Source organism: Tursiops truncatus, unplaced genomic scaffold (genome assembly GCF_011762595.2).
Source record: "Tursiops truncatus isolate mTurTru1 unplaced genomic scaffold, mTurTru1.mat.Y mat_scaffold_272_arrow_ctg1, whole genome shotgun sequence".
Lineage (NCBI taxonomy): Eukaryota > Metazoa > Chordata > Mammalia > Artiodactyla > Delphinidae > Tursiops > Tursiops truncatus.
Window position 1 is genome coordinate 15,627 of NW_022983254.1, and position 18,236 is coordinate 33,862.

The window sequence follows — 18,236 nt, forward strand, 5'->3', positions numbered from 1 at the left end:
GCCGGCATGCTGTCACTCGTGTGGCTCTATGGCCCTTCCTCTAGGCTTTCAAGTCCTTGTATATATTCAGGTGTTTTACCTGGGACGGGTGGGAATAGTTCAGCAGCAACTGGCCTGGGGCTCAGCTCACGTTTACTCACAGATGCCTCGGCACGGTGCCCCAGCTTTGCAGTGAGGACGCTTGTTGCGTGGGGGCTGCTGGCTGAATGGGAGACGATTCCCCACCACTGACCAACTTCAGAATTGTTTACAACTGGAGCAAGTGCCCTGATACGGTTTTCCTCTGTGTAACTGGTGGGTTCTGTGTTTTTTTCTCTTTTTCGTTTTTGGTTCAAAGTAGATTTTATTCCTCTTTTTTGTATTTACAGATATAAGCATGGAAATAATTTATTCATATAAATACATGTATGTGCAGGGAATAATTGTTTTTTCTGTTTTATTTTTTAAATTTTATTTCTTTTTAATTTTGAATTTTATTTTATATTTTTATACAGCAGGTTCTTATTGGTTATCTATTTTATACATATAAATGTATACATGCCAATCCCAGTCTCTCAACTCCTCCCACCACCACCCCCCCAACAGCTTTCCCCCCTTGTTGTCCATACGTTTGTTGTCTACATCTGTTGCTCTATTTATGCCTTGCAAAATGGTTAATCTGTACAGTTTTTCTAGGTTCCACATATATGCATGAATATACAAGATTTGTTTTTCTCTTTCTGACTTACTTCACTCTGTATGACACTCTCTAGATCCATCGACGTCTCTACAAATGACCCAATTTCATTCCTTTTCATGGCTTAGTAATATTCCATTTTATATATGTACCACAGCTTTATGCATTCGTCTGTCAGTGGGCATTTAGGTTGCTTCCATTACCTCGATATTGTAAATAGTGATGCAATGAACATTGCGGTGAATGACTCTTTTTGATTTATGGTTTTGTCTGGGTATATGTCCAGCACTGGGATTGCTGTATCATATGGTAATTCTATTGTTAGTTTCTTCAGAAATTCCATATTGTTCTCCATAATGACTGTATCAATTTATATTCCCAACAATAGTGGAAGAGGGTTCCTTTTCTCCACACCCTTTCCAGCATTTTTTGTTTGTAGATTTTCTATGATGCCTATTCTACCAGGTGTGAGGTGATACCTCATTGTTGAATCCATTTCGTTGAACAAGGGGTAGGTCTTCTCTATTACATATTTGGCTTATGGAACGGTATCTGTGCTAATTTCAAACTCTGCTTTTATGCAGCACCCCAACTCACCTTCCCCCTTAAGGAGGCATAAGTTGGTTTTCTAAACTTGAGACCCTGTTCTGTTTTGTAATTCAGTTCATGTGTAGCCAAGTTCACATTCCGTGTATTAGTGATACCTTATGATGTTTCTTTTTCTGTGTGACTTATTTCAGTTAGAATCATCATACCTGAATCCACTCATTGTGCTGCTAAGGGCCTGATGACATAGATTTCATTGCTGAGTGATATTGCTTTGTACGTAAATACCACAACTTCTTTATCCATTTTCCACTTTCTTCGATGTTGAACTTCTACGGTAAACGAGGTTCTTGTAAACAGAGGCGTCCCAAACTTTGGGGTGGCTGTGTCTTTTTGATTTTAATTTCCCTAAGCTATAGGACCATAAGTGGAAGTGCCCTAGGCTCTGTTGCTTTGTTTTTTAGATGTTTCAGGAAACACCATACACTTCTCCAGAGTGTCTGTTGGCAATTTACATCCTGCCCATCAGCATAACAAGGCTCCCAGTTCTCCATGGCCTGTTCTGCCTTTCTGGATTTTACACTTTTTTCACATGGCCCTTTTGACCGGGGCGAAGTGAGACTTCATTGTAGTGCAGATTTCCTTTGCAAGCTTGCTTGGTTGGCCAAAAAGGGCGTATGCGTTTTTTCCTGAATATATTCAGGAAAAAACGCATACGCCCTTTTTGGCCAAGTGCATCATTGTCGACGTTCTGCCTCTTTTCCTGTGTTTTAAATGCAATCCAATTCCGATTCCTCCTGAAATCGGTTTCCTGCAATTCTGCCCCGCTTTCAAGTCCTCTTGGCAGCCCTACTTCAGTATATTTTCGGACAATAGCTGTCATTTATAAATCTGCAGGTTTGTGAATTACAGTGCCCCTGAGCTCCTTTCTTCAACTCGCTTTCTTGTGAGCTGGCCACAACACCGCAGGATTGCTTCAGGCCCTAATCTGGTTCCCGCACGGCATGCTGAGCCTTTGGTTTATTCCTCTTCCCTGTGGGAAATGAGAGTTAAATTTGCCCGTCCAGACACCTCCAGCTAGTCTCTCATTGGTTCTCCCTATTCCTGTTCATCTTCCGCAGAAATTGCAAACTGGGCCAAACAGGAGGTTAAAGGCACTCACTCTCCAAGTGAGGAGAGTGTTAGTAAAGCGTCTGGAATGTTGCACCCGAGTACCAGGGAATGAAAATTGAGACACATTTGAACACGTTTCTCGATCACACGGTGGATCATACTCTGGGTTCCACATGCATGTTTTAGCTGAAGGAAGAATCCCTTAAACCTGGAGAGTTGAGACCCATTGAATGGGTACTATGCAATATGACTTCAAAGGGTCTGCATTTGCTCACCGAACCTCACCAATCTTATGAGCCCCAAGTGTCCAGCCTTATGTGTTCACCCAGCTCTGGTTGTAGATATGGTAAATGCAGGTTGCATCAGAAGCCTTGAATGAATTACTTAAGTATTGCTCTCTATTTCACTGTCATTGTGTTTTGTTTAAGAAATTTATTTTTAATATGGGATTTAGCTGATTTTCACTGCTTTAATGCCGCTGTACACTCTCTTGATTCTCTTACAGAGATATATAAATCCATAGTTTTTATGATTCTTACTAGGCAGGTATATTCCTCGGCGTTGAATATGGGGTGTTGAGTCCATTTCGTTGAGCAAGGAGTAGCTCTTGTCTATTCCATATTTGGCTTATAGAACTTCATCTGTGCTCATTTCGATCTCTGGTTTTATGAAGCAACCCAACTCAACTTTCCCCTTAAGCAAGCATAAGTTGGTTTTCTAAATTTGAGACCCTGTTCTGTTTTGGAATTCAGTTCCTGTGTAGCCAAGTTTACATTCCGTGTATTAGTGATATCTTATGATGTTTCTTTTTCTGTGTGACTTATTTCAGTTAGATTCATCGTACTTAATCCACTCATTATGCTGCTACGGGCCTGATGACATAGATTTCATTGCTGAGTGATATTGCATTGTACGTAAGTACCACAACTTCTTAATCCATTTTTCACTTTCTGCAATATTGAACTTGTACCGTATATGAGGTTCTTGTAAACAGAGTCATCCCAAACTTTGGGGTGGCTGTGTCTTTTTGATTTTAATTTCCCTAAACTATAGGACCATAAGTGGAAGTGCCCTAGGCTCTGTTGCTTTGTGTTTTAGATGTTTCAGGAAACACCATACACTTCTCCCAGAGTGTCTGTTGGCAATTTACATCCCGCCCATCAGCATAACAAGGCTCCCAGTTCTCCATGGCCTGTCCTGCCTTTCTGGATTTTACACTTTTTTCAGATGGCCCTTTTGACCGGGGTGAAGAGAGACTTCATTGTAGTGCAGATTTCCTTTGCAAGTTTGCTTGGTTGGCCAAAAAGGGCGTATGCGTTTTTTCCTGAATATATTCAGGAAAAAACGCATACGCCCTTTTTGGCCAAGTGCATCATTGTGGACGTTCTGCCTCTTTTCCTATGCTTTCAATGCAATTCCAGTCTACCTCCTGAAATCGGTTTCCTGCAATTCTGCCCTGCTTTCAAGTCCTCTTGGCAGCCTTACTTCAGTATATTTTTGGACGATAGCTGTCATTTATAACTCTGCAGGTTTGTGAATTACAGTGCCCCTGAGCTCCTTTCTTCAACTCGCTTTCTTGTGACCTGGCCGCAACACCGCAGGATGGCTTCTGGGCCGTAATCTGGTTCCGGCACGGCACGCTGAGCCTTTGGTTAATTCCTCTTCCTGGTGGGAAATGAGAGTTAAATTTGCCCGTCCAGACACCTCCAGCTAGTCTCTCATTGGTTCTCGCTATTCCTGTTCATCTTCCGCAGAAATTGCAAACTGGGCCAAACAGGAGGTTAAAGGGACTGACTCTCCAAGTCGGGAGAGTGTTAGTAAAGCGTCTGGAATGTTGCACCCGAGTACCAGGGGACGAAAACTGAGACATATTTGAACACGTCTCCCGATCACATGGTTGATCATACTCTAGGTTCCACATGCATGTTTTAGCTGAAGGAAGAATACCTTAAACCTGGAGAGTTGAGACCCGTGGAATGGGTACCATGCAATATGACTTCAAAGGGTCTTCATTTGCTCACCGAACCTCTCCAATCCTATCACTGCTGCGTTTATGCCCCTGTACACACGCTTGATTCTCTTTGGAGACATAGCAATCCATAGGTTTTAAGATACTTACTAGTCAGGTACATTCTTAGGCGTTTAATATGCGGTGTTGAGTCCATTTCGTTGAGCAAGGAGTAGCTCTTGTCTATTCCATATTTGGCTTAAGGAACTTTATCTGTGCTCATTTCAATCTCTGGTTTTATGCAGCACCCCAACTCACCTTTCCCCTTAAGCAAGCATAAGTTGGTTTTCTAAATTTGAGACCCTGTTCTGTTTTTGGAATTCAGTTCCTGTGTAGCCAAGTTTACATTCCGTGTATTAGTGATATCTTATGATGTTTCTTTTTCTGTGTGACTTATTTCAGTTAGAATCATCGTACCTGAATCCACTCATTATGCTGCTACGGGCCTGATGACATAGATTTCATTGCTGAGTGATATTGCATTGTACGTAAATACCACAACTTCTTTATCCATTTTTCACTTTCTGCGATATTGAACTTGTACTGTAAACGAGGTTCTTGTAAACAGAGGCGTCCCAAACTTTGGGGTGGCTGTGTCTTTTTGATTTTAATTTCCCTAAGCTATAGGACCATAAGTGGAAGTGCCCTAGGCTCTGTTGCTTTGTTTTTTAGATGTTTCAGGAAACACCATACACTTCTCCCGAGTGTCTGTTGGCAATTTACATCCCGCCCATCAGCATAACAAGGCTCCCAGTTCTCCATGGCCTGTCCTGCCTTTCTGGATTTTACACTTTTTTCAGATGGCCCTTTTGACCGGGGGGAAGTGAGACTTCATTGTAGTGCAGATTTCCTTTGCAAGCTTGCTTGGTTGGCCAAAAAGTGCGTATGCGTTTTTTCCTGAATATATTCAGGAAAAAACGCATACGCCCTTTTTGGCCAAGTGCATCATTGTGGACGTTCTGCCTCTTTTCCTATGCTTTCAATGCAATTCCAGTCTACCTCCTGAAATCGGTTTCCTGCAATTCTGCCCCGCTTTCAAGTCCTCTTGGCAGCCTTACTTCAGTATATTTTTGGACGATAGCTGTCATTTATAACTCTGCAGGTTTGTGAATTACAGTGCCCCTGAGCTCCTTTCTTCAACTCGCTTTCTTGTGAGCTGGCCGCAACACCGCAGGATGGCTTCAGGCCCTAATCTGGTTCCGGCACGGCACGCTGAGCCTTTGGTTAATTCCTCTTCCTGGTGGGAAATGAGAGTTAAATTTGCCCGTCCAGACACCTCCAGCTAGTCTCTCATTGGTTCTCCCTATTCCTGTTCATCTTCCGCAGAAATTGCAAACTGGGCCAAACAGGAGGTTAAAGGGACTGACTCTCCAAGTCGGGAGAGTGTTAGTAAAGCGTCTGGAATGTTGCACCCGAGTACCAGGGTACGAAAACTGAGACATATTTGAACACGTCTCCCGATCACATGGTTGATCATACTCTAGGTTCCACATGCATGTTTTAGCTGAAGGAAGAATACCTTAAACCTGGGTAGTTGACACCCGTGGAATGGGTACCATGCAATATGACTTCAAAGGGTCTTCATTTGCTCACCGAACCTCTCCAATCCTATCACTGCTGCGTTTATGCCCCTGTACACACGCTTGATTCTCTTTCGAGACATAGCCATCCATAGGTTTTAAGATACTTACTAGTCAGGTATATTCTTAGGCGTTTAATATGGGGTGTTGAGTCCATTTCGTTGAGCAAGGAGTAGCTCTTGTCTATTACATATTTGGCTTATAGAACTTTATCTGTGCTCATTTCAATCTCTGGTTTTATGCAGCACCCCAACTCACCTTCCCCTTAAGCAAGCATAAGTTGGTTTTCTAAATTTGAGACCCTGTTCTGTTTTCGAATTCAGTTCCTGTGTAGCCAAGTTTACATTCTGTGTATTAGTGATACCTTATGATGTTTCTTTTTCTGTGTGACTTATTTCAGTTAGAATCATCATACCTGAATCCACTCATTATGCTGCTACAGGCCTGATGACATAGATTTCATTGCTGAGTGATATTGCATTGTACGTAAGTACGACAACTTCTTTATCCATTTTTCACTTTCTGCGATATTGAACTTGTACCATAAACGAGGTTCTTGTAAACAGAGCCGTCCCAAACTTTGGGGTGGCTGTGTCTTTTTGATTTTAATTTCCCTAATCTATAGGACCATAAGTGGAAGTGCCCTAGGCTCTGTTGCTTTGTTTTTTAGATGTTTCAGGAAACACCATACACTTCTCCAGAGTGGCTGTTGGCAATTTACATCCCGCCCATCAGCATAAGAAGGCTCCCAGTTCTCCATGGCCTGTCGTGCCTTCATGGATTTTACACTTTTTTCAGATGGCCCTTTTGACCAGGTGGAAGTGAGACTTCATTGTAGTGCAGATTTCCTTTGCAAGCTTGCTTGGTTGGCCAAAAAGTGCGTATGCGTTTTTTCCTGAATATATTCAGGAAAAAACACATATGCCCTTTTTGGCCAAGTACATCATTGTCGAGGTTCTGACACTCTTCATATGTTTTCAGTGCAATTCCAGTGTACCTCCTGAAATCGGTTTCCTGCAATTCTGCCTTGCTTTCAATGTCTCTTCATAGCCTTACCTCAATATATTTTTTGAAAATAGTTGGCCTTTATAACTCTGCAGGTTTTTGAATTGCAGTGGCCCTTAGCCCCATTTTTCAGCTCTTATTTTTGTGGTCTTGCCCCATAACCACAGGATTCCTTGAAGCCCTATTTTTCTTCTGGGGCACCTTGCTGTGCCTTTGGTTAATTCTTCTTACTGATGTGACATTAGAGTGACATGTGCCCATTGAAACCGCTACAGCTAGTTTCTCACTGGTTCCCCCTATTCCCATTCATCCTCTGCACTAACTGCAGACTGTGCGATACCAGAACTTAAAGGCATTGACTCCATGTGGGGATGTTGTTAGTAAAGCGGCTGGAATGTCGATCCGGAGTCCCAGGAGAGCAAAAATGAGGTGCGTTTTAGAAACCTTTCCCGATCATATGGTATACCAGTCGCTGGGTTTCCCAAGCATGGTTTAGCTGTAGGAAGATTCCCTTCAACCTGGAGTGTTGGGACCCTTGGACTGAGTAGCATGAAGTATTGCATTAAACTTTCGGCAGTTGCTCACCAAAGCTCACCAATCCTCTCAGCCCCAAGTGTCCAGCCTTATGTCTTATCCAGCTGTGGGTTTATATGTGGTCAATCCAGGTTGCATCACAGCCCCTGAGCAAATTTTGTAAGAATTTTTCTCTCTTTCATTGTTTCAGCGTTTTGTTTTTAAAATTTATTTCTATAATGGGGTTTAGCTCATTTTCACTGCTATGTTTGTGCCGCTCTGCACACACTTGATTCCCTTATGGAGATATATCAATACATGGGTTTTAAGATTCTTATTACTCAGATATATTTCTCTGCGGTGTATAGGGTGTGTTGAGGCCAGTTCATTGAGCAAGGTGTAGATCTTGTCTAATACCTATTTGGTTTATTGAACGGTATCTGTGCTAATTTCAAACTCTGGTTTTATGCATCACCCCACCTCTCCTTTCCCCTTAAGCTGACATAAGTGTGTTTTCTAAATGTGAGACACTGTTCTGTTCTGTAATTCATTTCTTGTGCAGCCATATTTACCCTCTCTCTATAAGTGATATCTTATGATATGTTTCTTTTTCTGTTTGACTTATTTCAAGTAGTATTATCGGACCTAAATCCACTCTTTATCCTTCTACTAGCCTTATTACATTGATTTCATGGTGAAGAGATATTCCATTGTACATAAGTACCACATCTTCTTTATCCATTGTTCTCTTTCCTGGGATATTTAAGGTGTACTGAAGTTGAGGTTCTTGTAAACAGAGTAGCCCTAAACTGTGGTGTGCTTGTGTCTTGTTGATTTTTAGACTTCCCTAGATATACTCCCATGATTGGAAGTGTCCTATGCTCTGTAGCTCTGTTTTTTAGATGATTTAGGAACCACCATACACTTCTCCAGAGTGGCTCTCGGCAGTTCACACACTGCCCATCAGCGTATAAAGGCTCCCTGTACTCCATGGCCTGTCCTGCATTTCTGGTTTTTACAATTTTTTAGGATGGCCCTTTTGACCGGTGGGAAGTGAGACTTCTTTGTTGTGCACATTTGCATTGCTTGCTTGCTTCGTTGCCCATAAAGTGCATATGCGTTTTTTCCTGGATATAATCAGGAAAAAACGCATACGCCCTTTTGGGCCAACTGCATCATTGTCGAAATTCTGCCGCTTTTCATGTGCTTTAAAGACGAGTCCAATCTATCTCTTGAAATCTGTTTCTTGCAATTCTGTCTTGCATTCAGATCCTCTTCTTTGCCTTACCTCAACATATTTTTGGACGTTAGTTTTCATTTATAACTCTGCAGGTTTGTGAATTGCAGTGACCCTGAGCTCCATTTTTTAAGTTGCTCTTTTGTGAGCTGGCCTCAAACCCACAGGATTGCTTCAGGCCCTATTTTGGCTCCGGCGAGGCAGGCTGAGCCTTTCTTTAATTCTTATTCTTAATGGGAAATTAGAGTGATATGTGCCCGTCCAAACCCCTACAACTATTCTCTCATTGGTTCCCCCTCTTCCCGTTCATCCTCCTCACAATTTGCAAAATGTGTGAAACAGAAGTTGAAATGTGCTGATTCTCCAAGTGGGGAGATTCTAAGTAACGTGGCTGGAATGGTGAACAGGAGCACCAGGAGAGGATAAATGAGGTGCATTTTAGACACATCTCCCGATCACATGGTGTACAGTCCTCTGGGTTTTCCATGCATGTTTTAGCTGTAGGAAGATCCCTTGAACCTGCAGATTTGGGACCCATTGAATGGGTACCAGGTAGTATTACTTTAAAGGGTGTGCATTTCCTCACCCAACCTCACATTTCTCTTAGCGCAAACAGTTTCCAGCCTTATGTCTCATCCTGCTGTGGGTCTAGATGTGTTCAATCCATGTTGCATCACCGTCCCTGAGGAAAAGTTGTAAGAGGTTTTCTCTGTCTCTCTGTCGTTTATTTTTTTCAATTTATTACTATATTGGTTACAGCTGATTTTCAAAGCTCTGTTTCTTGCTGCTGTACATCCACTTGATTCACGTACAGAGAGACATCAATAAATTCTTTTTCAGATTCTTACCAGTCGTATATATTCTTTTCCGGTGACTTGAGTGTGCTGAGTGCAGTTCTTTTAGCTACCGTGTAGGCCTTGTTGATTATCAGTTTGGTATTTGGAATGGTATCTTTGCTAATTTCAACCTCCTGGATGATGCCTCACCCCTCCCCACCTTTCCCGTTTAGCAGCCTTATGCGTGTTTTCTACATATTTGACTATGTTTTTGTTTTGTAATTTATTTCATGTGTAGCCATTTTGGATTCCACCTTTAAGTGATATCTTATGATATGTGTCTTTTTCTTTTTGAATTCTGTCACTTAGAATGATCATACGTAACTCCTCCGGAGTTGTTACAACTGGCCATATTTCATTGATTTCCAGGCTGAATAATATTCCACTCTACCTAAGTACCACATCTCTATCCATTTTTTCCCTCCAGAGACATTTAAGTTATATCCTAGTCGAGGATCTTTTAAACAGAGAGGGGGTAAACATTGGGGTGCCTGTGTCCTCTCGATTTTTGTTTTTCCCAAGATATACGCCCATGAGTGCAAGTGCCCTATGCTCTGTAGCTCATTTTTTAGATGCTTTAGTAAACACAATACACTTCTCCAGAATGGCCGTTGGCAATATACATTTCCACTATAAGTCTCACAGGGCTCCCTCTTCTCGTTGCCCTGTCCTGCATTTCTGTTGTTTACGCTTTATGAGGATGGCTCTTCTGACTGATGCGAAGTGATATCTTTTGTAGTATTGACTTCCAGTGCCCACCTGTTTGGTTGGCTAAAAAAGTGTATGCCCTTTTCTTGAATATATACAGAAAAAAACGCATACACCCTTTTTGGCCAACTGCAATGTTGGCAATGTTCAGCTCCTTTTCTTGTGCTTAATGGCGAGTCCTTTCTACCTCCTCAAATCCCTTTCCTGCCATTCTCCCTTGCTTACAAGTCCTTTTCTCTGACTTTCCTCAAGACATTTTTCAGTGATGGATATTTTCAACTCTGCAGTTTTGTGAATTTTACTGCCCCTGAGTTCCATTGTTCAACTTGTGTTTATGGGAACTGGCCACAAAGCAGCGGGATTTCCTCAAGCCCTATACTGTTTCCATGGGCAACCCTAGCCTTTGGTCAATTCGTCTTCCTGATTGGAAATTAGAGTGACATGTGCCTGTCTGAACACCTAGGACTTGTCTCTCATTGTTCCTCATCCTTCCGCTTCATCCTCTGGACAAATTCCAAACTGTACGCAACAGGATGTTGACAGTGCTGACATCTCCAAGTGGGGAGACTGTTAGTAAAGACGCTGGAGGGGTGAACCCGAGCACCAGGAGATGAGGAGATGAGATGCCTTTTCCAAACTCCTTCCCGATCAGACGGTATACCATCCTCTGGGTGTGACAGACATGTTTTAGCAGTAGGAAGAGTCCCATTCATGTAAGGAGAACACCAGGGCTTTTTCAAAATCAGTGTCTCCCTGAAACCCAAACTGGGGAAGTTTTTAAGCTACGGCTACACATATGTTCATTAAGGGCCTTGGGAAGTAGGCAGAGTCCAAACTTTAGATGATTGAAGTCTTCAGGGTCAGAAGCACTCACCACCAGCTTCCCTTAGGCTACACTTTAACTGTCATTGATAGATGATGTCAATAAAAATATCTATTCTTTTTCAGATTATTTCCCCTTATACATTATTGCAAAATGTTGAGTGTAGTTCCCTGTGCTATACAGTAGTTCCTTGTTGATGATCTATTTTATACATAGCAGTGTGTATGTGTTAATTCCAAACTGTTAATTTATCCCTCCTCCCACCTTTCCCCTTTGGTAATAATAAATTATAAGATTTTATACTTCTCAGAAATGGGGGAGCTGAAAGAGAGGTATCATTTTCAATGGAAAAGCATTTAAAACAAGATTGAAGGTTTAACCAAGATTATTAGATGTACATCCTTGGAAAGAAATCACTTCATTTCTCTAATATTGACCTGACAAATAAGACAAACCTTTTCACTGAACTTGCTTATAAAAAGTGATGGAAATATCAAATGGAAGTGTTAGAAACATCTTATTTTACCCTGAGCCTTATACACTGTTCTATGTTAACTACAGTTTGGCTCACACATCTGTTCATTGAGGTTACAATAGTCTCAATTTCTGTTACTGATCCTCCAGAGTGGACCCCAACAAGTGTCCCCCTGCCCAGTGTCATTGGGGCCAACAGATCGAGACTGAGTTTGGTTCACAAGCAAAGGAAACTTTATATTTTGATCAGAGAATGGAGAGGTGAGAGCATGCACTACCCCGTGGGCTGTGGGCTGGGCTGCTGTGTAGAGATCCTGTCAGAGTCAGTGGGAGGGAGGGAGGGGGCGGAGCTCTCGAGGGCCGGGTTGGCTGTAGCTCAGGCTCTATATCGTGGAGTCTGCACTGGGCCCCAGGAGCTGAGGTGTCGACCCAGCCATTCTGCACTAGGAAATCTGGTCTGAAGTGCCGGGTGTGGAACCTCTGCATGCGGGACCCTAGGAGCACGTGAAATTAGACAAAGCACAAAGGATAAAAAAGGTTAGACTTGCCTTTATTGCCCAGATTCTATTTTTATCTCCCAGGGATTTTTAATGGGCTTTGTGGGGACAAACCCCTCCTCTGCCTTTTGTCCCGTTCCTCATTCTTGGAGTGCTGAGGGTGCAGACCCTTCTTCTGTAACTGCTGAGTGCTGAGTTGGGAGCCCTCATACCCTGGGGCGAGGGTCAGAGCTTCTCCCCAGCAGCCTCCCAGTGACGTTGATTGTCCCCAGGACCCCTGCCTCCCTGCTCGTCCACCTGAGCACCAGCATTGGAAGTGTTATAGATTCTAATGACCTTTAAGGGTCCAGGAAAGAGATGTGCAGAGACGCTGTGGGGGCCGGTTTCACCCCGCCCCACATTTGTTCGGCCACCTTAGGCTGACCGTTTCTGCCAGCCTAGATGCTCTGACCAGTAGTCTGCGCTTTCTTCAATTAGGCCCCTGAATTAACGTACAAACAGCACCAGGTGTCAGAGCCCTGCCCGCTCAACTCCCAGACAGCCCAGGGTCAGTGGTGATCAAGGACCATGATGGCTACTGAGTCAACAGCCTTTTGAAGTAAACAGGAGTCCAGCCGGTCTTATTGGCCACCATCATCACGGTGTCTGTAGGCTTTTCTATGGTGACAGTGTGGTATACTGTTCCCCCGCCAAGATTATTAGCTCCCCTCTGGGTGCAGTAAGTCCTGCAAGCAGTAGTCTACTCTTTTGGGACACACTCTTGTTGTTTTATGAGAGAAACTCCAGGTCAAGTGATGTTCACACGAGTCGTCATGGTGCCCTGTTGCCCCCGGTTATCTCTCTGGATGTTGGAGTTGGAGGGCCTCCTCACTCGAGGTCGGTGTGCCCACGGAGCGAACCCTGCAACTTCAGGGCATGGTTGGTGGTTAGGATCACCACGTGGGGCTCCTTTTCCCTTAGGAGGGAGGTGGCCTTTTGGGCTGCTGATTTCCAGGTTTTTAGATACCGCCAGTATCTTGGCCAGATGTGGCAGTGGGCCAAGCCCCTTGGTGACCGTAGTTTATCCTACCTGGATGGCATTCTTGCATTGTTCCATTTCAAGTGGTCCCAGTTTTTGCACTAATTCTCCAATGGCGATTCACCTTTCACCGGGAATGTAAAGGTCAAAGGGTTTAGCTAAATTAGGGAGTTCCAGGGCAAGGGTCTGAATTGACTGCTCTTTCCATTCTTGAAAGGCCACTTCTGGATTCTATTCAAAAGGATCATCATCTTTTCCTTTCAGTGTTTCATATAGAGGCCCAGCTAGTAGACTGTAGTTAGGGATCCAGAAGCAGCAAACCCTGGCCTCCCCAGGAACCCCTAAGCTGTCTTCTAGTTTTAGAAAGGGGTAAGGCTGAAAATGGTTTCTTCCCTTTCCTGGGATGGGCTTCTCTGACCTTCTGTGAGAATGAAGCCCAGGCAGGTCACCGCAGTCTGTGATATTTGAGCTTTTTCTTGGACAACTTCTATCCTTTATTGGCTTGGTAGTTCAGAGGCCTCCTTAGTAGGGCTGGCGATCAGAATGTCGTCTGCATATTGAAGGAGGGTTTCCTTTTCCAGAGGTAGAACTTTTAGGTCTTTAGCTAAGCTTTCCCCAAAGACGGTGTGGGAATTTTTGCACCCTTGGGGCCAGACGGCCCGGAAGTATTGTTTTAGTTGTATGTTGAGTCCTGCCACTCACAAGCCCAAATTTCTTGTGACTCTGGGACTAATGGAATACAAAAGAAGGCATCATTGAAGACTAATACAGAATACCATGTCCTGGTGGTTGGTAGAATGACCAGCAGGGTGTAGGAATTAGGAGCAACTGGAGGTATATCCTCGGTGGCTTCACTGACTGTCCTGACATCCTTTACCAGGTCCCCAGCAGCCCATGGGGCTCTCGTGGTCAGACCAATCCCAGAATATGGAGCTCACCTGGGCAGGTACCCCACCCCCACCCCAGCCCACGGGGCTCTCGTGGTCAGGCCCCTCCCAGGATACAGAGCTACCCTTGCAGGTACCGTGGCAGGGCTGGGCACACAGGAACCGTGCACATAGCCCTCATTGCAGAGCACCCCCAGCTCACCTGTCGCTCAGAGCTGACACAGAGCACCTCAGAGCAGGACTTGAACTAACAAACAGCAGCTGCGACAGGTCTGTGACCCTGGGCATCACTCCGTGAGGCCTCCCTCCACCTGGTCTTCCAGAGACTTCCACTGCACCCGGGGCACCAGGCCTCTGTCTCCAACCACCACCCACCCCTCCTCTCCCTGACTCCTGGGTTCCTCTCATTAGGAGAGGGTTTTCTTGAAGTTGTCTCCCACTCATGGGCCAGATAAAATGATTAGAAAACAAGCCAAAGCTGCAGCCCCTTGTCTATCCTGACTCTCAGGAGCCCACACCTGTTCCTTGGACCTGGCCGGTTCAGCAAGTTCCATTTTCTGCAACTGTGAGCCCCTGAGGGGTGATGATTGGCTGACCTGGGCAGCCTTACCGTGCCGGCCAGCCCTCCCCAGGTGTGCCTGGGTTGAGATCAATATAAATACCACTCCAGGCAGCAAGAGCCCCTGCAGCCGTGCCTGACGCCATTTTCTCTGCCCTGTCAGCAGTCTCGGGGCTGGGCTGGTGGGAGGGAGTGAGAGGCCACGGCTTTGTGGGTGGCCCAGTGTGAGTGGGGCTCTGCTGGACTTTCTGCAGCAGTTGCCAGGCTGCCACCTGCTAAAGAAGAGGATGTGTCACCCATACCTGCTGCTGGAATTTCTCCCTGGGCAGAGGTGAGGAAGGAAAAAAGCAGTGGGGGCAGGGACAGGACGGGTATCTCAGGCAGGGAAATGGAAATCTTCCAGAAGAGCACCCAGGGCCAGGACCATCCTGGCTGGCCTGCAGGCACCAAGTCGGCCGGCATGCTGTCACTCGTGTGGCTCTATGGCCCTTCCTCTAGGCTTTCAAGTCCTTGTATATATTCAGGTGTTTTACCTGGGACGGGTGGGAATAGTTCAGCAGCAACTGGCCTGGGGCTCAGCTCACGTTTACTCACAGATGCCTCGGCACGGTGCCCCAGCTTTGCAGTGAGGACGCTTGTTGCGTGGGGGCTGCTGGCTGAATGGGAGACGATTCCCCACCACTGACCAACTTCAGAATTGTTTACAACTGGAGCAAGTGCCCTGATACGGTTTTCCTCTGTGTAACTGGTGGGTTCTGTGTTTTTTTCTCTTTTTCGTTTTTGGTTCAAAGTAGATTTTATTCCTCTTTTTTGTATTTACAGATATAAGCATGGAAATAATTTATTCATATAAATACATGTATGTGCAGGGAATAATTGTTTTTTCTGTTTTATTTTTTAAATTTTATTTCTTTTTAATTTTGAATTTTATTTTATATTTTTATACAGCAGGTTCTTATTGGTTATCTATTTTATACATATAAATGTATACATGCCAATCCCAGTCTCTCAACTCCTCCCACCACCACCCCCCCAACAGCTTTCCCCCCTTGTTGTCCATACGTTTGTTGTCTACATCTGTTGCTCTATTTATGCCTTGCAAAATGGTTAATCTGTACAGTTTTTCTAGGTTCCACATATATGCATGAATATACAAGATTTGTTTTTCTCTTTCTGACTTACTTCACTCTGTATGACAGTCTCTAGATCCATCGACGTCTCTACAAATGACCCAATTTCATTCCTTTTCATGGCTTAGTAATATTCCATTTTATATATGTACCACAGCTTTATGCATTCGTCTGTCAGTGGGCATTTAGGTTGCTTCCATTACCTCGATATTGTAAATAGTGATGCAATGAACATTGCGGTGAATGACTCTTTTTGATTTATGGTTTTGTCTGGGTATATGTCCAGCACTGGGATTGCTGTATCATATGGTAATTCTATTGTTAGTTTCTTCAGAAATTCCATATTGTTCTCCATAATGACTGTATCAATTTATATTCCCAACAATAGTGGAAGAGGGTTCCTTTTCTCCACACCCTTTCCAGCATTTTTTGTTTGTAGATTTTCTATGATGCCTATTCTACCAGGTGTGAGGTGATACCTCATTGTTGAATCCATTTCGTTGAACAAGGGGTAGGTCTTCTCTATTACATATTTGGCTTATGGAACGGTATCTGTGCTAATTTCAAACTCTGCTTTTATGCAGCACCCCAACTCACCTTCCCCCTTAAGGAGGCATAAGTTGGTTTTCTAAACTTGAGACCCTGTTCTGTTTTGTAATTCAGTTCATGTGTAGCCAAGTTCACATTCCGTGTATTAGTGATACCTTATGATGTTTCTTTTTCTGTGTGACTTATTTCAGTTAGAATCATCATACCTGAATCCACTCATTGTGCTGCTAAGGGCCTGATGACATAGATTTCATTGCTGAGTGATATTGCTTTGTACGTAAATACCACAACTTCTTTATCCATTTTCCACTTTCTTCGATGTTGAACTTCTACGGTAAACGAGGTTCTTGTAAACAGAGGCGTCCCAAACTTTGGGGTGGCTGTGTCTTTTTGATTTTAATTTCCCTAAGCTATAGGACCATAAGTGGAAGTGCCCTAGGCTCTGTTGCTTTGTTTTTTAGATGTTTCAGGAAACACCATACACTTCTCCCGAGTGTCTGTTGGCAATTTACATCCCGCCCATCAGCATAACAAGGCTCCCAGTTCTCCATGGCCTGTCCTGCCTTTCTGGATTTTACACTTTTTTCAGATGGCCCTTTTGACCAGGGGGAAGTGAGACTTCATTGTAGTGCAGATTTCCTTTGCAAGCTTGCTTGGTTGGCCAAAAAGGGCGTATGCGTTTTTTCCTGAATATATTCAGGAAAAAACGCATACGCCCTTTTTGGCCAAGTGCATCATTGTCGACGTTCTGCCTCTTTTCCTGTGTTTTAAATGCAATCCAATTCCGATTCCTCCTGAAATCGGTTTCCTGCAATTCTGCCCCGCTTTCAAGTCCTCTTGGCAGCCCTACTTCAGTATATTTTCGGACAATAGCTGTCATTTATAACTCTGCAGGTTTGTGAATTACAGTGCCCCTGAGCTCCTTTCTTCAACTCGCTTTCTTGTGAGCTGGCCACAACACCGCAGGATTGCTTCAGGCCCTAATCTGGTTCCGGCACGGCATGCTGAGCCTTTGGTTTATTCCTCTTCCTGTGGGAAATGAGAGTTAAATTTGCCCGTCCAGACACCTCCAGCTAGTCTCTCATTGGTTCTCCCTATTCCTGTTCATCTTCCGCAGAAATTGCAAACTGGGCCAAACAGGAGGTTAAAGGCACTCACTCTCCAAGTGAGGAGAGTGTTAGTAAAGCGTCTGGAATGTTGCACCCGAGTACCAGGGAACGAAAACTGAGACATATTTGAACACGTCTCCCGATCACATGGTTGATCATACTCTGGGTTCCACATGCATGTTTTAGCTGAAGGAAGAATACCTTAAACCTGGAGAGTTGAGACCCGTGGAATGGGTACCATGCAATATGACTTCAAAGGGTCTTCATTTGCTCACCGAACCTCTCCAATCCTATCACTGCTGCGTTTATGCCCCTGTACACATGCTTGATTCTCTTTCGGAGACATAGCAATCCATAGGTTTTAAGATACTTACTAGTCAGGTACATTCTTAGGCGTTTAATATGCGGTGTTGAGTCCATTTCGTTGAGCAAGGAGTAGCTCTTGTCTATTCCATATTTGGCTTAAGGAACTTTATCTGTGCTCATTTCAATCTCTGGTTTTATGCAGCACCCCAACTCACCTTTCCCCTTAAGCAAGCATAAGTTGGTTTTCTAAATTTGAGACCCTGTTCTGTTTTGGAATTCAGTTCCTGTGTAGCCAAGTTTACATTCCGTGTATTAGTGATATCTTATGATGTTTCTTTTTCTGTGTGACTTATTTCAGTTAGAATCATCGTACCTGAATCCACTCATTATGCTGCTACGGGCCTGATGACATAGATTTCATTGCTGAGTGATATTGCATTGTACGTAAGTACCACAACTTCTTTATCCATTTTTCACTTTCTGCGATATTGAACTTGTACGGTAAATGAGGTTCTTGTAAACAGAGGCGTCCCAAACTTTGGGGTGGCTGTGTCTTTTTGATTTTAATTTCCCTAAGCTATAGGACCATAAGTGGAAGTGCCCTAGGCTCTGTTGCTTTGTTTTTTAGATGTTTCAGGAAACACCATACACTTCTCCCGAGT

The 18,236-nt window shown here is 43.9% G+C and overlaps 1 long non-coding RNA gene across 1 annotated transcript; it reads left to right on the top strand.

Annotated features, from left to right (window-relative positions):
• The first annotated feature begins 1,418 nt into the window (after positions 1-1,418).
• Positions 1,419-11,709, top strand: LOC141277736 (uncharacterized). Its single transcript, XR_012329508.1, has 3 exons — positions 1,419-1,498; positions 3,165-3,249; positions 11,670-11,709. It is a non-coding gene; the product is annotated as an uncharacterized lncRNA (long non-coding RNA).
• The last annotated feature ends 6,527 nt before the right edge of the window (positions 11,710-18,236 follow it).